Source organism: Leguminivora glycinivorella, chromosome Z (assembly GCF_023078275.1).
Source record: "Leguminivora glycinivorella isolate SPB_JAAS2020 chromosome Z, LegGlyc_1.1, whole genome shotgun sequence".
Taxonomy (NCBI): Eukaryota; Metazoa; Arthropoda; class Insecta; order Lepidoptera; family Tortricidae; genus Leguminivora; species Leguminivora glycinivorella.
In genome coordinates this window covers 4,667,196-4,684,296 of record NC_062998.1, presented here as the reverse complement: position 1 = coordinate 4,684,296, position 17,101 = coordinate 4,667,196, and the positions used below count along the sequence as shown (strand labels likewise).

General features: G+C 35.0%; 1 protein-coding gene across 1 annotated transcript in view; it reads left to right on the top strand.

Annotated features, from left to right (window-relative positions):
* The first annotated feature begins 1,676 nt into the window (after positions 1-1,676).
* LOC125240727 overlaps positions 1,677-17,101 on the top strand; it is a 90,411-nt gene continuing 74,986 nt past the window's right edge. The window contains exon 1 of the mRNA XM_048148762.1: positions 1,677-1,809. The gene's annotated coding sequence lies outside the window, so the exon portion shown is untranslated. The remainder of the gene's footprint in view (positions 1,810-17,101) is intronic.

Here is a 17,101-nt window from a genome sequence, read left to right as displayed (position 1 = left end):
TTCGTCCAGAACAGTGACATTTGGTGCAGTGGAATTTCTGATGATGGTCAGAACCGAACTCCTCAAATCTGAACGGCACGCTTATAGTGACTTTGGTATTTTTATAAGAACAGCATGCACTTTCGTCCAGAACACTGACATTTGGTGCAGTGGAACTGCTGATGATGGACAGAACCAAACTCCTCAAATCTGAACGGCACGCTTATAGTGACTTTGCCATTTTTATAAGAACAGCATGCACTTTCGTTCAGAACAGTGACATTTGGTGCAGTGGAATTTCTGATGATGGTCAGAACCGAACTCCTCAAATCTGAACGGCACGCTTATAGTGACTTTGGTATTTTTATAAGAACAGCATGCACTTTCGTCCAGAACAGTGACATTTGGTGCAGTGGAACTGCTGATGATGGCCAGAACCAAACTCCTCAAACCTGAACGGCACACTCATAGTGACTTTGGTATTTTTGTAAGAAAAACATGCATTTAAGTTCAGAACAGTGACATTTATTTAGTTATGTTTGTTAAGCATATGTTTTGAAGTCAATGTTTGTCAAGCTTCGATTTCTTATAATATAATCGGATTCATGAGGAATTGAGGAAACTCCTCAAACCTTAACGTTATACGTATATTCATTTGTGTTGCCATCTAATAGTTATTTCATTCATCTCCTCCTAGCCGTTTTCGGCTACGGCGACTGCATTTTATAGATGAGAGCGTCGCTGGTGTGCCCTCAGGTGACTGACGAAGCCAATTTTTGCTACGAATGTGCGACCACACTCGCGGCAGGTCAGCACCCCTCCGACATAATTGTAGGTAATAGCCACAGGTGGTCTGGCTTTTAGCTCGTCGCGCTTAGCGTCGAGTTCTGTGTGCCTTCTAGCTTCAAACTGACGCACCTGTGTCTGCACGGTATGCCTCCACCGTGGGCGATCACTGGCCAGACTCTCCCAAGTCGTTGGCTCTATATGAACTCTCTTCATATGTCGCTTCAACACATCTTTGAACCGCAAAAATTGGCCGCCTTGTTTCCGCTTACCATTTTGCAGTTCGCTGTAGAAGATGCGTTTGGCGACTCGGTCTTGGGACATGCGTGAGACGTGACCGCACCATCGTAGCTGTCGTCTCATAAGGCTAATAGTTAAAGCATTAGGTAAAAGCAGTTTTAAAAAATACTTACACATTTCTACATAATCCAACATTCGCAAGTAGCTTTCACCAGAACCCAAAAGGCGACGGTTTTTTTTTCTTAAAAATTATTAATAATGAATAACTGTGTCTCCAGACTTCCGTTTTACCCTTACTCTTCATTTCAATAGTATCTCATATCAAAAATCCGCACCAGAGACAAAAAAAAAACATCGTGACCGTTCCACCTTCACAATACCTATTTCATTCTCCCTCACACCTATATAAAATACAAAAGCGTAAGTGGGATAAGAGAACATGTGGCATGTCACATCCCCGGCCATTATTCCAATCGTTCATTTAGTCGGTCGGATTAGAACCAGTATATAGACGTGCTAGTATCACGAAGACTTGCTAAGGTACCAAAGGCCACGCTAGCACTGGTTGTGATATGTTCGACTCGCATGTGTATAAATAAGCAATACAAGCACGCGGCCAGGTAAGTGCTGTTCTTTGAATTATTCGAGCGCGGGCATTGCGCGCGTAAGCACGGTACGCATGCGCGAATAACTTTTTAATTCTTACTTTTAATTTCAACGTGCGGCCAGTTACGAATTTTCGAATGTCGAATGTTGCGTGTGTGTTTATATAAGGATTGTTATTGTGGAAAGTGCGCATTTTCGGTAAGTTTTATTTGAGTGCATAATAAATTGTTTTTTTTGTGCGACTTTTGAATAGTTGGCGGTTGTCTTGTACTTTGGCGGTCCGAATAATCTTTATGTGTAAAGTGACTATAGAGATACAGTCTTGAGTTAAGACAAAAAAAGTTTGGCTAAAAACTCTATGGCGTTTTTTTTTTTAAGTACTCTAAGTTTTTTTTATAAATTGAACTCGGAATAATGTTTAACTTTAGTAGTTACACATTAAAATTAAAAATTAAGCAAGTCACTTGATTTAAATGACAATTAAAATTTGGGTTGTAAATAGGAAGCCATTTCTTTAATCGTCGCATGACATTAAATTGAATCTTAAATCATCTTAAACCATTCTGATGTAAAATTGGTGCATAATAATGTGATAAATTTATTTTTTAAATAGTCCTAGAGGGGGTTTCGTGTGTGGTTTTATAAGACTTTATTGAGATAACCACGTGTTCAGTTTATATTGACGGTACTTATTATATTTTAATATTTGAGATTAAATTAAGTAGGTATACTTACCTTAAGTAGGTAAATGATGAGGTAAGTTATAGTGTCAAACACTAGGCAAAACCAAAAAATATTTCAGTGACTATGGATTATAGAATATTATTTAATAGTTGAGAAATTGGTGTATAGAAAAAAATAAACTTGTTACTTTTGCAATTTTTGTATACATTGCTGTAGGTATGCAGAAATGCTAGGTGAACAGTTTTGCACACATGTATATATGTTTATTCAATTTTTGTTGATTGACCGTACATAATTGAATTATTTTAATGTATTAATTCAATGGAATAAAGTTTTTTCCCAATAGCCGTAAATATTGAGGACCATTGGCTCATTTTTTTTTAATATTTGGGACACAACTTAGCCACACACTAAGCAAAGCTGTAAGTACAAGTTTTATGGGTACTAATACTAACTACTAAGCGACGATATACATACTTAAATAGATAAATACATACTTATTTACATAGAAAAAATCCATAACTCAGTAACGTTATTTCAATATCAATATAATACGGGCTGTAGAAAAAGAGTGGAAATATACGTATTTTTTTTTATCTTCATCTTTGTGTTTAAGGACAAATTCGGTATAGGTTTTTCCAACTAAGAAATAAAAAAAGTGAAATTGTTTCAGCGCAAAAATGTTTATATCAGTAAAAAAAAAACAGTTTGCACCTACTTGTTCCTACCAAGTTGTTTTCAGTGGTAATTTACTATTACCAACTCACTCACTTTTAACCATTGTCTTGTATACTGGTGAGAAAACCCCAGTAATTACCACCAAACCGTGTTGGATCACGAAGCAGGGAATATTTTTTCCCGTATTTTTATTTTTATTTTTTGTCGTTAAAGGGGCACAAATCTTAACAGATGATTACAGCAATTTATTACTCTGTCAAACAAGTCTGTTAGTAAATAAGAACAAAGAAAACTATGTGCATCCTTTTCTTTAGGGTGCTAGAGAAAAGGATACCTATAGTTTTCTTTGTTTTTATTTACTGACAGACTTGTTTGACAGAGTATAGTAGTTCTATTTGTTGAAAAAGGGGGTAAATGAAGTATTCATTGGCTCATTTTTAATTTTTTTACCTAAATAAATTTTAATACTTGATTAATATTTATCATACATATACATTAGTTACAGAAATAATTCATCATTTTTAATTTGGTGTATCAGATACACCATACATAAGGATACTTTTAAAGTAAACTTCAAAAATAAAATTTATTTAAGAAATACATATAACTATCTACTTACGCGCGTGCGCTAGTAAAAAATGTTTGTCATAAAGCATATGTTTTCTTATCTATGTAACCATCGGTGTCCAGACTTTGATTTTCATATGTTCACTGAATATTAGTATAAGATAAGACCATAATATACACATACATACATACAATCACGCCTGATTCCCAGAGGGGTAGGCAGTGATCACGGATTTCCATTTACTACGATCCTGACAAACCACATAATATATAATATATATTATAATTAATTGGTATTAGACGAACTTGTTATATTATATATAGGACTGTTACTATTTTTAAGACTTCCCAGAAAAAATATGTATACGAGTCGTAACCATATCTTATTTAAAAACTTTCACCATATTATGAAAATCTTTATAAGTCTCAAAATCACATACTTATTTAATTTTCTTACTAATAGGTAGGCAACGCACTAACAATTCTTCCGTGGAAGCCGGTGGTCGCTTACCACCAAGCGAACAGTCTATTATTTTTATCGGTGGCTGTATCATCCCTGTTTCTAACTAATTTATTAAGCAAAAGAAAAAGTTTGTCTATGGTCGTTTTTGAAATAAGAACTCATTCCGGAGTGTTGCGATTTTTTAACTTTTTTACCAGGGTTTTAAAAAATCGTCTTATTTTTTTTTAAAACGCTCTTCACCTAAGTAAAATTACTAAGTAATACTTAATATATCTATTTGTATTATATTTATTTCTTTGTACGGTTCGACATGTTTCATATTTTTCATACCATACAGTTAAATGAAAAATAGCAACATTTCGAGATGCGAAGCGATTTTTTCTATCAACAGCGATGCGATTTGGCTAAGCGATTATTTTTACACGATTTTATATGCTTTTAATTATTTTGAAGCTACATCATCATTTAATAGGTATTAATTATTTTTATCTGTAAGTTTCAATAATAAAATATAGGAACTTCAGTAAATCTAAAACATGATACGGATATCATGCACATTATTTGTGAACACACTTGCATGCAATTATTTATTATGAAGATTGTTTTTAAATAAGAATTCTTTATACATATTTATGTCAATAATAATACAATAAAATTAAGACTGTGTTAACGAACTGTTAGTACCTTAGCACCCTTTGCTTCTCAACAAAACCTTAATCAAATACAAATTTAGCTATATCATATCCATTACTAGGGTGAATTTTCTCTTTCGATCAAATATTACACTGTTATAGATCCGCAAAATAAAAAATAAAGAACAAAAGCCGCCCAAGGGTCATTGTTGGGCACCATACAAAACACAAGCGAAAGTCAAGCTATCAACCACACACATAATAGCCCTTTAATGCACTTAACAGAGAATAAAAGTAAAACAAAGGATCATGCCTTCTCACGAGTTCTTACCTTCACGGGTCACTGGGGCCCTTAATTAGAGGGAAAGAGACAAAACATACGCAAAACCCACGAGGGAGAAAAGAACCGCGATAGATTTTATTTAATAAGGCACCCTTTGCAGTCAACGAACCGTGTTGATTTTTTGCAGTTTTGAAAGTAGGTTTTTTATTGTGAGAATTTTGCTTTACAGTCTAGTGGGTCTGAGACTCATTAGGTTTTTTATGGTCGGGTTTAGCAATTTTGCAAAGGAAGTTTTTATGCGGTGCTAGCTTTATATGGTATTCATAAGGTCTAATAAATAACCCATAATCCATGTAAAAATGTAATATAACGTTAGTTATTAACTTATTATAATAACATAGGTACCTAGAAAATGATCCATATTACAGTCTTTACACATTATAGCAAAAACTTTGTGATCTATAATTACTTTTACATGCTCCACCAAAAATTCGGATGGAAAACAAAATTATTTAAGTTATAAAACACAAACGGGTAAAACAAATATAAACTTACTATTAATTTTAACAGACAACATAAGTACATACACTTAAGCCGCAAATAAATAAAAATTGAAACAAACTCAAGCACACGCTCCCTTCAAATAAACAATTAGACAACTGTCACTCATAAAAAAATAAAAACAAATCGTTCCATATTCAAAACAAGAACAATCACTTCACTTCATGACACTTCCTTGCGTCAAGCAAATCGTAAAATCTCATTGTCATTGAAATTTTATTTCTTTTAATAAAACCACAAACTTATTCATGCCAGTGGCAAAATATGGAACCCCGTAACAATTTCAAAGCGGTTCTAAGCTACAGCGCCTTTTGGAACTGCAAACTTAAATTTGTCAGAAACAAAAGTTTAAATAGTCTTAACAAATTAACTTTTGCGGCTGGAAAAGGCGCTGCATCTTACGTCCACTTTAAAATTGTTATGGGATCAAGGTAATTTCGTGTTTGGCCACACGCATAATTAATGTTGTAGTGTTGTAATTTATTTGTTAAATATTCAAAAACGGAACGCGCTTTTGATTAGAAGATTACTTGGGGGTTGACGCGCAAAAAAGATATTGTCTTTGGAATCGACTTAAAAAAAAGAGGAAGCAATTCATGTAGGAATAGGAACTTACTGATGGAAGCGGCTAAAATTCAAAGACTTTTAATGCAAATTTTTAATCCTTTTTCGCAACTTAAATATTTTTTCCCCTCACTAACTTGGAAACACGTATTTTGTCCTTTAATATCAGCGGGTAAAAACGCATTTTATCCACTAGTGGGAAAAGTAATTTGACCTTGAATAAAGTCAAATTAACTGGTTTAAAATTGACAAAAGTAGGTGAATCTAGTAATAAAGATGATTTACCACCTGTGGAACTACTGGAAACAGTTATAAACGCATTTTTTTGCGTTGTAGTTTCCTTGTAGTGAGGGGAAAAGTTTTGTGTTACAGTAATATTCACTCGCTTCGCTCGTGGTTCAAATAGAATCCTTTACTTGCTCGTTTTTCAATTCCAAACTCGGCGTTAAAATACAACTTTGCCCCCTTGTATAACAAATAACTATTAAAGTAATATTCAGAACGACCAAATTATATTATCTAATATACCTATATATTTTTGAATTCTATGCTAGACATCTGCTCAAAATCATAAATAATATAAACTACTTACTACCTACACTACAACTTTAAATTACTTACTGCCTACCTACTTACTACTAACTGCCTACATTAAATTAAATCGAAATGTTGATAAGTTGTGCGAGGAAACTACTGCTGCGTATCGTATTTTATTTTCACATCGCCTACAAATCCTGAACGATTTTATCCCCGCGTTTTAAAAACGTCAAAGTAACGTTTTGCGTTGTTATCGAATTCCAAAGAAATTTACCTAAACCAATTATCCACGATTACCGCTGAACTGTATGAAATTATATCACATTTCCAACCGTAATCCCCTGAAGTCTTAATCCAAAACAAATAACTCTGGGAACCAAGGTCCAACGAATCGACGATCAGAGGTTAAGGGGACCGTGTATAACTACACACATTTGACCAAAGATGGCGCTTATCGTCATGATTTAAAGGCCACCGGTGGGCAGTAAAATATGGACGTGTTAGCACAATGTCGTGGTACTGACACCTGGGCTTGTTAGTGAATAGTTGAAGTATGGTCGAAAAATGTGACAGTGAGGACGTCAATTTTTTTTTATTTAAGTACGATTTTTTTGTGTAGAATTAACTGGTTTATCTGTAGATATTATTTCATAACTTGAAAATACATTACTTAGCTAAATATTTGGCCAGAAAACCCGGAAATCATGTCCGACTCTTCATACTCTCAGCAAAAAGCGGTTGTTACTTTCATCCAGGAAATTCGAAAACCAAACAGCCTAAATGAATTACCTCGGCCGCAAACAAAACCTGGAAAAGCACTAACGGACCAATCCGGATTGTTTTGAACTAGTTCACGCTCCGCTGTTCGCGGAGTCAATATTTGTGAAATAACAATTCCTATTTTCGACACAATAACAAATACCGGTCAACCCTTTTCCAGAAAAAAAAGTTGAAAAATCGCACCACTCCGGAACGAGTTCTTATTTCAAAAATGACAATAGACAAACTTTTTCTTTTGCGTAATAAATGACTTAGAAACAGGGGCATACAGCCAACAATAAATCGATCTTAAGGGGAGTTTCGGAAAAAAAAAACATTGCGTTTCGATCGCGGTTGTGAACCAAAAAACGATTGTAAAATATTTTACTGTTATATTATTGAGTTACTGTAACTCAGTTTGCTTTTGCATCATGCAGTCGTAAAATTTTATGGCGTTATAACAATAATAAAATTATAACATCTTTAAATACCTTTAAATACTAAGTTTGACGACTTTTTTATTACATTTAAGAACTTTTATTTTATTACCGAAGCGTGGCATACCTGAAAGAAAATTCATGACTACGGGCCGATTTTTGAGTCTCACGCGTTCGAATTCAGAAAATTGTCACTGAAAATAATAGGCAAGTCACCGTTTTCAACCGGTATTTTAGTGACAAAATCCCGTATGCGAGATTCAAAAATCGCCCTCCTAGGTAATTTTAATTTCCATGTTTGAGACTACGTTAACAAAATAAGAATTATTACAGGCACAGATTTCATATATATCATAGATCAAGCAAACGCATCTTACTGACAAACGAACTCAGTTAAAACATCTAGGTAGTCCGTCCTTACTCACAGCTTGCAGCTCTTGCGCGTCAATTTTTGTAAGTCAACGAAAACATAAAAAATGTACGTCATAATTATTTAATTACAACAATAGAATAGTTATTTGTTTTACAAGGGGGCAAAGTAGTTGTTTAACCGCACGTGCCAATATTGATACCCGAGCAAGCGAAAGATTCCAATATTGAACCGCGAGCGTAGCGAGTGGTTCAAAAAGTGGAATCTTGAGCGTTGCGAGGGTTTCAAGGCACGAAGGTTAAACAAACTTTGCCACCGAGTGAAACACAAAATTTTTCACCACACCAACACGAACAAAATACTAACTATAAAACATCAAATTAAATCAAATCCATCAATTTATTCAATATTTATGATTCAAAATCATCATTTATAGGTTAATTCTAACAGCTAGCTTAAGACATCAAGTTAAAATTTGTATGAAATTACTTTGCACTCTTGTGGATAAAATGCAATTTTGCTATCTGTTTTCGAATAGCAAAGTAAGCCTTTAACAGTTGGTGTGGTGAAAAAATTATGAACACTAGAGACGAACGCTCGGCTCCTATTCAAATAGATTAACTTATTTCTTCTATCTATATGCAATTACATACGTGATATATAAAATATACCTACAACCTACAAGTTGTACACGTATCGTTTAATTTACAGTAATTTTTCTGCATCTTAACATAATTATGAATGTACTAATTATCCCGTATCTTATTATAAAATTCCGAATATTACTGTTATATAACTTACATAAAAGGTCTTACATGGGCGCAGTAAACCAGTATGTATATACACTAAGGTCCAGCCTTCATATATACTGGCCGAAAGGTCAGCGCCAACGCCCAGTGGACTAAAAAAAGTAGCTTAGCTTTTTAAATTATCGCACGACCATGATCGGAAATCAAACAGCCAAGACACCCTGGCTTATAAATATCAATAAGTAATCAGCCACCCTTGTCCACAGTTTCCCACGTAAATATAAATCAAGTCATACAAGACAAAAAAAATAGATCAGGAATATTCGCGCGCTCACATTGAAACCCTAGTTATGTGCGTGTATGTATAGGGTACATTTTTAAGTGTAGGTTTAATAAGGGACAATTTCGCACACTTCCTTATCGTGAATTATAAGGTTAACAATACAACGTCTTCGACGTACAACCATTGTAAGGCCTACTCCAATTCTGATGGCGGCCCGATCGTGCAACAATGGCTTAATTTAAAGAGGGTGCTGCATCTTTGACATCTGCCAGTTTTTTCTGGAGAATTTAAAAATAAATCAGCCTTTATTATTAACCGATATTATTATTAGGGAAATAAATTTGGGAACTTACATGCATGACCCCCTAGTTTTCAATATGGCGTTAAAATTTAGAGAAATCACGTCTTACATACATACATACATATAATCACGCCTGTATCCCATAAAGGGGTAGGCAGAGCACATGAACTACTAATCACGTCTTGTCTATCGAAAAAAGAACCATATGTGAAAAAAAGATAAATTCAAAGAAAGTATCAGTCAGAAACAATTTTTACGTGTTTTTTCGTCATTTAACATAAGTGATGACTTTCCGAGTTAACTTTCTAAGAAACTTGACGTAAATTAACACCATACACTATAAAGTAAAAATTACCTAACCTAAACCTAAGATATCACATACCTAAACAGTGCAGGTACTTCTTCTGAATTCTGATGAATGTAGACAAAAATCGAATATGTAAAAAAATTGATATTACATTCATATAAGACATATAGTTTATCAACCACTTTTTGGTAAAAAAACGAAAACACACCACGGCGGCAAGCTGCCAGTTACATGGTTGCCGCGACCATATGTCATAGATTATACCATAGATAAAGACGCGCCCCCTATTGGAAAGTAGGGGACCATGGCAATAGACAATCTTCTATTACGTTTGGTGTTTAAAAAAAAGATGCTCTTGAATGGTTGGTTTACTACTACTACTACATATGTTTTAGTGCACCTACCCAAATATGACAGAAAATAATTTAAATAACCTAACCACAAAATTAAAATTTTGAAAAAACCCCCGACCGCGACATAGTAGACCGATTTTCATAAAACATGGCTAAGAACACTCCCGACTTGCTCAGCTTTCAGACAAAAAAAAAACTAAATCTAAATCGGTTCATCCGTTCGGGAGCTATCATGCCACATACAGCCACACACACAGACAGACAAACAGACAGCCAGACAGACACGTCAAAGTTATAACACCCCCTCGTTTTTGCGTCGGGGGTTAAAAACACGGGAGTAGAAATAACATAATATAAGAAAATATCAGAAGTGGCGCTAGACTCGCATCCCCTACTCGACCTTTGACCAACAATGTCAGAAATCGCTTCCCACGCTCATAATGTGATGTCCCTCATTAATTTCATGCTATACCTGTTCTAATTAGCCAAATACCGGGCGGGCAGCCGCCGTGAACTACCCTTGTAGGCACTAGAGAGTCATGCACAACATGTGTACATAATTTTGTATGTTATTTATTTATTATTTAATCAGCTAGCAAGCGCTCGTGGTCTGGCGGTAAAAGCACATATAAGTATATAATAAAGAGTACTATCGTACAGTATGGCCACTCCCGCTCCCCGCTGAAAGTGCCGGTTACCTCACAGTTAGCGCCTGTCAAAAACGCGAAGAGTCGACCTGTCATATTTCACTCATACTAGCATAGTACGCGTTCACCTACACGAGCTTAGACTGTGTGCTAGGGACGCGACGCTTTCATATATTCGATCGCCACTGTCCGAGGTGTGGTAACAGCGTGCAACTTTCAATCCGGAGGACGCGAGTTTGAACCCCGGCTCGTACCAATGAGTTTTTCGAAAATTTGCCCGTCGCTTTTCGTAGAAAGGCAACATCGTGAGGAAACTGGACTAATCCCAATTCAATATGGCCTAGTTACCCTTCGGGTTGGAGGGTCAGATCAGATGGCAGTCGCTTTCTTAAAACTAGTGCCAATGCCAAATATATCTTATTACTGAGAGCCTACAGTGTCCCAGTGCTGGGCAAAGACCTTTCCCGATTTTTCCATTCTTCCCGGCTTTGAACAGCCCTCAGTCATTCTGTCAAACAAGAGTTTAGCTCGCTAGTCTGCCGTAATGGCCTGGGCTGCCAGTCTGTGGTAATCTTGGCCCACAACTCATTCGGCATCCAGCAGACAAGTAAATACATTTCTCTTTTTATTAAGCGTTAAGAAACTTTTAATAAGTCGTCTGATCGGGTAATACATTCTCCTTGAGAAACGGTCAACGGCCATAAATAAATATGACTGTGTATTTAAAACGTCGCTACAAAAAGACCCACATTAATTGACCTCAAGTACTGATGTGTCCACGGAAAGCTTCCAAAATTCTGAAATTTTCACATAGGAAAACTTCGGAAACTTTCCATAATCTGTATGGTCAATTGTATGGGTGGAAACTTTCCATTTCATAAATTTAAATTCCCTTTATTTTTCGTGAATGTTTCGTGAATTTTCAAGAAATTTAAGATTTTTTTGGAAAGTTTCTGCAACTTGCACATCACTAACCTCAAGTGTATTTATCCAAGAAACTACAAAATGTAACCTGCACCCCGTTCAAAGTGCACAAGGACTTTCCACTTAAAAGTTAGCTTGAGCTTAATTGGTAGTGGGGGTAAACGCTGAAAAGCGGTTCAAACTAGTTATAACTCGTGTCTCTAGCGCTACTATCGCTTGGCGAATGTCAGTTAGGACTTTGGTAATTTACAGAAATTATTAAATAACTTACAATTACTTGTTAAAGCACTGTGTATTGTATAAGTCGCGTGAGGTCCAAAAAAGTACTACTACTACTGGTTTTGGCGGGCTTCGTGACATAAATTATAATTTCTTCAATTTACCTGTTGAAAACTGATCTCCTTAGTGAAATTATCGCAAATATGGATTATTTGGCGATGAATGTGAACGCTTTGAAAGCGGAATTAAGAGAAAGAGGCGCAAAAATATGATAATAAGTTATTTACAATTAATAATCTAGATATTATTTACAATTAATTAATGAGATTCAAAACTTTGTTTCGACGCTGATCATATAAGTCGCCTTTAACTACGACAACTATATATCTGGACCTTACTCAACAGTGGCGCCAACTGGTGAGCAAAAAAAAAAAGATAGTCCCCATTAAGCCCTAGCAAAATATTGATGGTGTCTTAGTAACTACTGGGTAAAATGGCCACTTTTTACCACTACTTGGAACAACTGAGTGGTAACTTTTAGGAGTATGCTGTAAATTTTATAAATTTCAATGGAAAGATAGTGCCTTGGACTCGACAGCGAAATATTAACTCGTCTTCAATAATCTGACGATTGAATGATAAATGATACCGTTAGGGGAGCTATATAAATACCTAACGGCTTTGAGCTAAAAGGAGGGATTTAAGGCGTCTTGAAAATGAAAATCATATTTTTAGAAAGCTTAGGAATTTTAGAGCATTTATTTGCCGCATATTATTTTTAGTGAATTAAAATTTTCAGGCCAACTAATATTTTTTTATGACGTACTTATAATAATATCACTGTCTTGCGGTTTCAATAGAACACAGGTAAAAAAATCTTCGGTAACTTTATTTATATCACCGTAATCCGATTAACCTCAACGTTATCAAAGAATACCAGTAACAACCAAAATAAATTCAAACCACTAAAAATTGCAAAATAAATTCATGTAAGAACTTTATTACGACTAAAATTAAAATCATAATTAAACCCTTTTAATCCAAATTAAATTCGCAAACACTCCAATTCTCAAACAAAACATGATTAACATAACAAATTGCGAACTAATCATCCATAGGCCAAATTCAAAAACTCATTATACGTCAATCGAGTATTATTATGTAAAACATAATGCCCGATTTCAGTCTGGTTATTCGCATTAATATAAAATTTCGTACCAAATTGACTGTATGATTATACGTACATTGAATGACGCCTGCTGTGCCTAACCAATGTTTATAACAATATGCAGAATTCGCGTACACGACGCGATTTTCTTTTCAATTTGAGATGGGGTGCAGGCATCTTACTATACTGGCGAGTGCGAGACAAACGCGGGCATCTAAGGTTCCGTACTTTTATGAACACCGCCATTTTATTTGCGATTTTACTACCGAGCTTGGTAACCCTGTCTGCTAAGCCGCGGTCCTGAATTCTACATTTATTTGTGTGATGAGCACTTATATTTGTTGCAGTCATGGATGTTTTCAATGTAATTATATACCTATAAGTATACAATATATGTATATAGTTGTCTGAGTAACCACAAGTCTTCTTGAGCTTACTAAGAGAGTCGGTCAATCTGTGTAAAAATTTCTTATTACATGTTTATTTATTTAACTGTTTTAGTGTTTCTATGACTTCTTCATTATATATTTAGTTTTATATTATTTCTTCATTATACCTATATTAAGTTATGGTAGTGTTGATTGTTATTTAATCGAAATCGAAAAGCGTTAAAATTTAAATAACGGAAAAAAACATGGACCGTAGTTATTTTTAAATCTAATATCGATTTAATAATTCGGATAGAAATATATGAAGTAAGTGAGTTGACTACTCGATTTCACATCCGCAAATCGTTTCATTTTGTTTTGACAGTTCTTAAAATCTTTGACGCTAGACGTCGATCGAAACGCATTCTGGCTCTGTCGCGCCAATACGGAAAAGCGATAGAGAGATCTTTCTACAATAACGATATTACGTAAGCGTTTGTGCGTTTGATTGAATACGTAGGTACCTTGATTTGATTATCCATGAAATAATCTACCGTTGTCCCGTTCAAACGAGAGTTTTCTGAAAATTGGCTGGTGTAAGAGGATCTGTATCTAAGGCAACGCAGAATTATAAACAGAAAAATAACCGCTGATGCTCTAAACGCTGAAATAAAAATTGCAACGACACAGCCCAAGGAATGCTAAAATTGCTGAATTCTAGGAAGAAGAAAAGTAGCCCAATCGAACACGGAACCCCAAAAACTAACCTCCACCGAGGGTACTTTAAACTGAGCTCCACAATTCGAGCAAATCTCAGACATCAACGTTTTTTTATTGTCAAGAACTGGTCTAGGGGACCTGGGTTCCAGTTCTTATTGTTAGTGCTCTGCTCTTTAGAAATCGGAATAAAGATCCTACTAAATGCATTCGAATGAGCGCCACAAAGATATGTATACCTTACTCAGTATAAAAATATGTATACCTTAATGTACTAGCTTTAAAGTTCTGTATACTTATTTCTGGCGCTTTGGCCGTATTCATATTTTTGACTAAATGAAGTCGAATGACTGTAGCACGCGATTCTTGGTCGTCTCACAGGGGTTAGGGAACTGTGGAAAAAATTAACCTTGTTTTAAATCAGGGAGTGCATTTTTTATGTTGCTACTTTTTTACCTTTTTTGAGGTTTTGATATATCGTCACTACTTTTAAAAAAACTTGTATCTTCGTCTGTCAATGAAAAGAAAATTGTATTAAGTATGTATGGAATGCATATAAACTTAATGCGTTTTAACTTTGAGGAGCAGCGTGAGATACGAGATTTTTTAAAAGTAGTGACGATATCCAATTCTCAAATTTAGGCCTTAGCTGATATGTAAGTTCATATTTTACAGATAACTTTTTACAAGCTTTTATTCAACTTGCCTTGTTAATATGTTAGTATGCGTCAAAACGTAGAAGCTAAATTTGACCCACTTCCCGGTTTCCGATTGAGCTGAAATTTTGCACACATATGTATAATAAATCACGTGACAATGCAATATTATGGTATCATGGAGCTCATCTGATGATGGAACAGAAAGGTGGTCATAGGAACTCTGTCATGAAACGTCGTATCCCACCGAGTAAGGGGTTTTTAGAAACGTCTCGGAGAGCAGTAGATGAATGTCGAAAGAAAGGTACAGTCGGTGATAAAAGCTTGTGCAAAAATGAAATTTTTGCAAAAACCTTATTACCTTTTTTATTGGATATTGATATATCCAATTCTTAAATATATTACAGATAACTTCTTATATTTTACAAAATTAAGACTGATGATCATTGCTTACATATCCACTCTTTATATGTACCTACCTATCCATATTAATATTATAAATGGATGTGTATGTTTGTTTGTCCGTCTTTCACGGCAAAACGGAGCGACCAGCGACGAATTGACGCGATGTTTTAAATGGAGATAGTTGAAGGGATGGAAAGTGACATACAATACAATACAATACAATACAATAATTTATTAATAACACCAGTGTTACATGTCAACATCTTATAGTAGTACATTGTAGGTACTTAATTGTAGGTAAAACATTAAATTACATTTTACATTTCGCACAATTCACTCATAGGCTACATTTTATCTTTCTAAAGCGAGCGAAGCCGCAAGCAAAAGCTAGTACTTAAATATACCCATCTTACTATTAAGACAACACGATACAAAATAATTACTAATAATTTTATTCCACTAACATAACCATATTATTTTCAACTATAAGACTTTATAGTTGGGCCATTTTTTTCAAAGTTGTCCACCCCAGTTTTTTTGTAACATGGGTATTTTTTACGCGATTCATACTCAGAATCGCGAGCTCTTTCGATCCTGATAGGAGAAAAAAAATGTCCCAAGATTTCCATGCATTTTTTCGAACCTTCCATTTCGTTACCGCCATACAAAATGTATGAAAAAATGGTAACGGAATGGGAAAAAAACCTTGGGACACTTTTTTTCTCCTATCAGGATTGAAAGAGCTCGCGGTTCTGAGTGGAAACCACATAATAAAAATTTCCAAATCCAAAAAAAAGTGGAGTGGACAACTTTAAAAAAAACCGGCCAAGAGCGTGTCGGACCACGCTCAGTGTAGGGTTCCGTAGTTTTCTGTATTTTTCTCAAAAACTATTGAACCTATCAAGTTCAAAACAATTTTCCTAGAAAGTGTTTATAAAGTTCTACTATTGTGATTTTTATCATATTTTTGAAACATATGGTTCAAAAGTTAGAGGGGGGGGACACACTTTTTTTTCCTTTAGGAGCGATTATTTCCGAAAATGTTAATATTATCAAAAAACGATTTTAGTAAACCCTTATTCATTTTTCAAAACCTATTCAACAATATATCACATGTTGGGGTTGGAATAAAAAAAAATATCAGTCCCCACTTTACATGTAGAGGGGGTACCCTAATAAAACATTTTTTTTCCATTTTTTATTTTTGCACTTTGTCGGCGTGATTGATATACATATTTGTACCAAACTTCAGCTTTATAGTGCTAACGGTTACTGAGATTATCCGCGGACGGACGGACGGACAGACAGACATGGCGAAACTATAAGGGTTCCTAGTTGACTACGGAACCCTAAAAATGGCCCAGTTGCACTGTTACAAAATGAATAACATTTCTACTACTTCCAAGTTACAATGAATTAAATTTCTACATGCATGAAGAAACTAGGTACATTTTCTAAATTATACCTAATAGTTATTTGTTATACAAGGGGGCAAAGTTGTATTTTAACGCCGAGTGTGGAATTGAAAAACGAGCAAGTGAAAGGATTCTATAGTTGAACCACGAGCGAAGCGAGTGGTTCGAGAATAGAATCCTGAACTTGCGAGTTTTTTAACACACGAGAAGTAAAATACATTTGCACCCGAGTGTAACACAAAACTTTTCCCCTCATTATAGCGAGGAAACTACAACGCAAAAAATGCGTTTATCACTGCTTCCAGTAGTTCCACAGGTGTTAAATCATCTTTATTACTAGATTCACCTACTTTTATCAATTTTAAAGCAGTTAATTTGACTTTATTCAAGGTCAAATTACTTTACCCACTAGTGGATAAAATGCGTTTTTACCCGCTGGTATT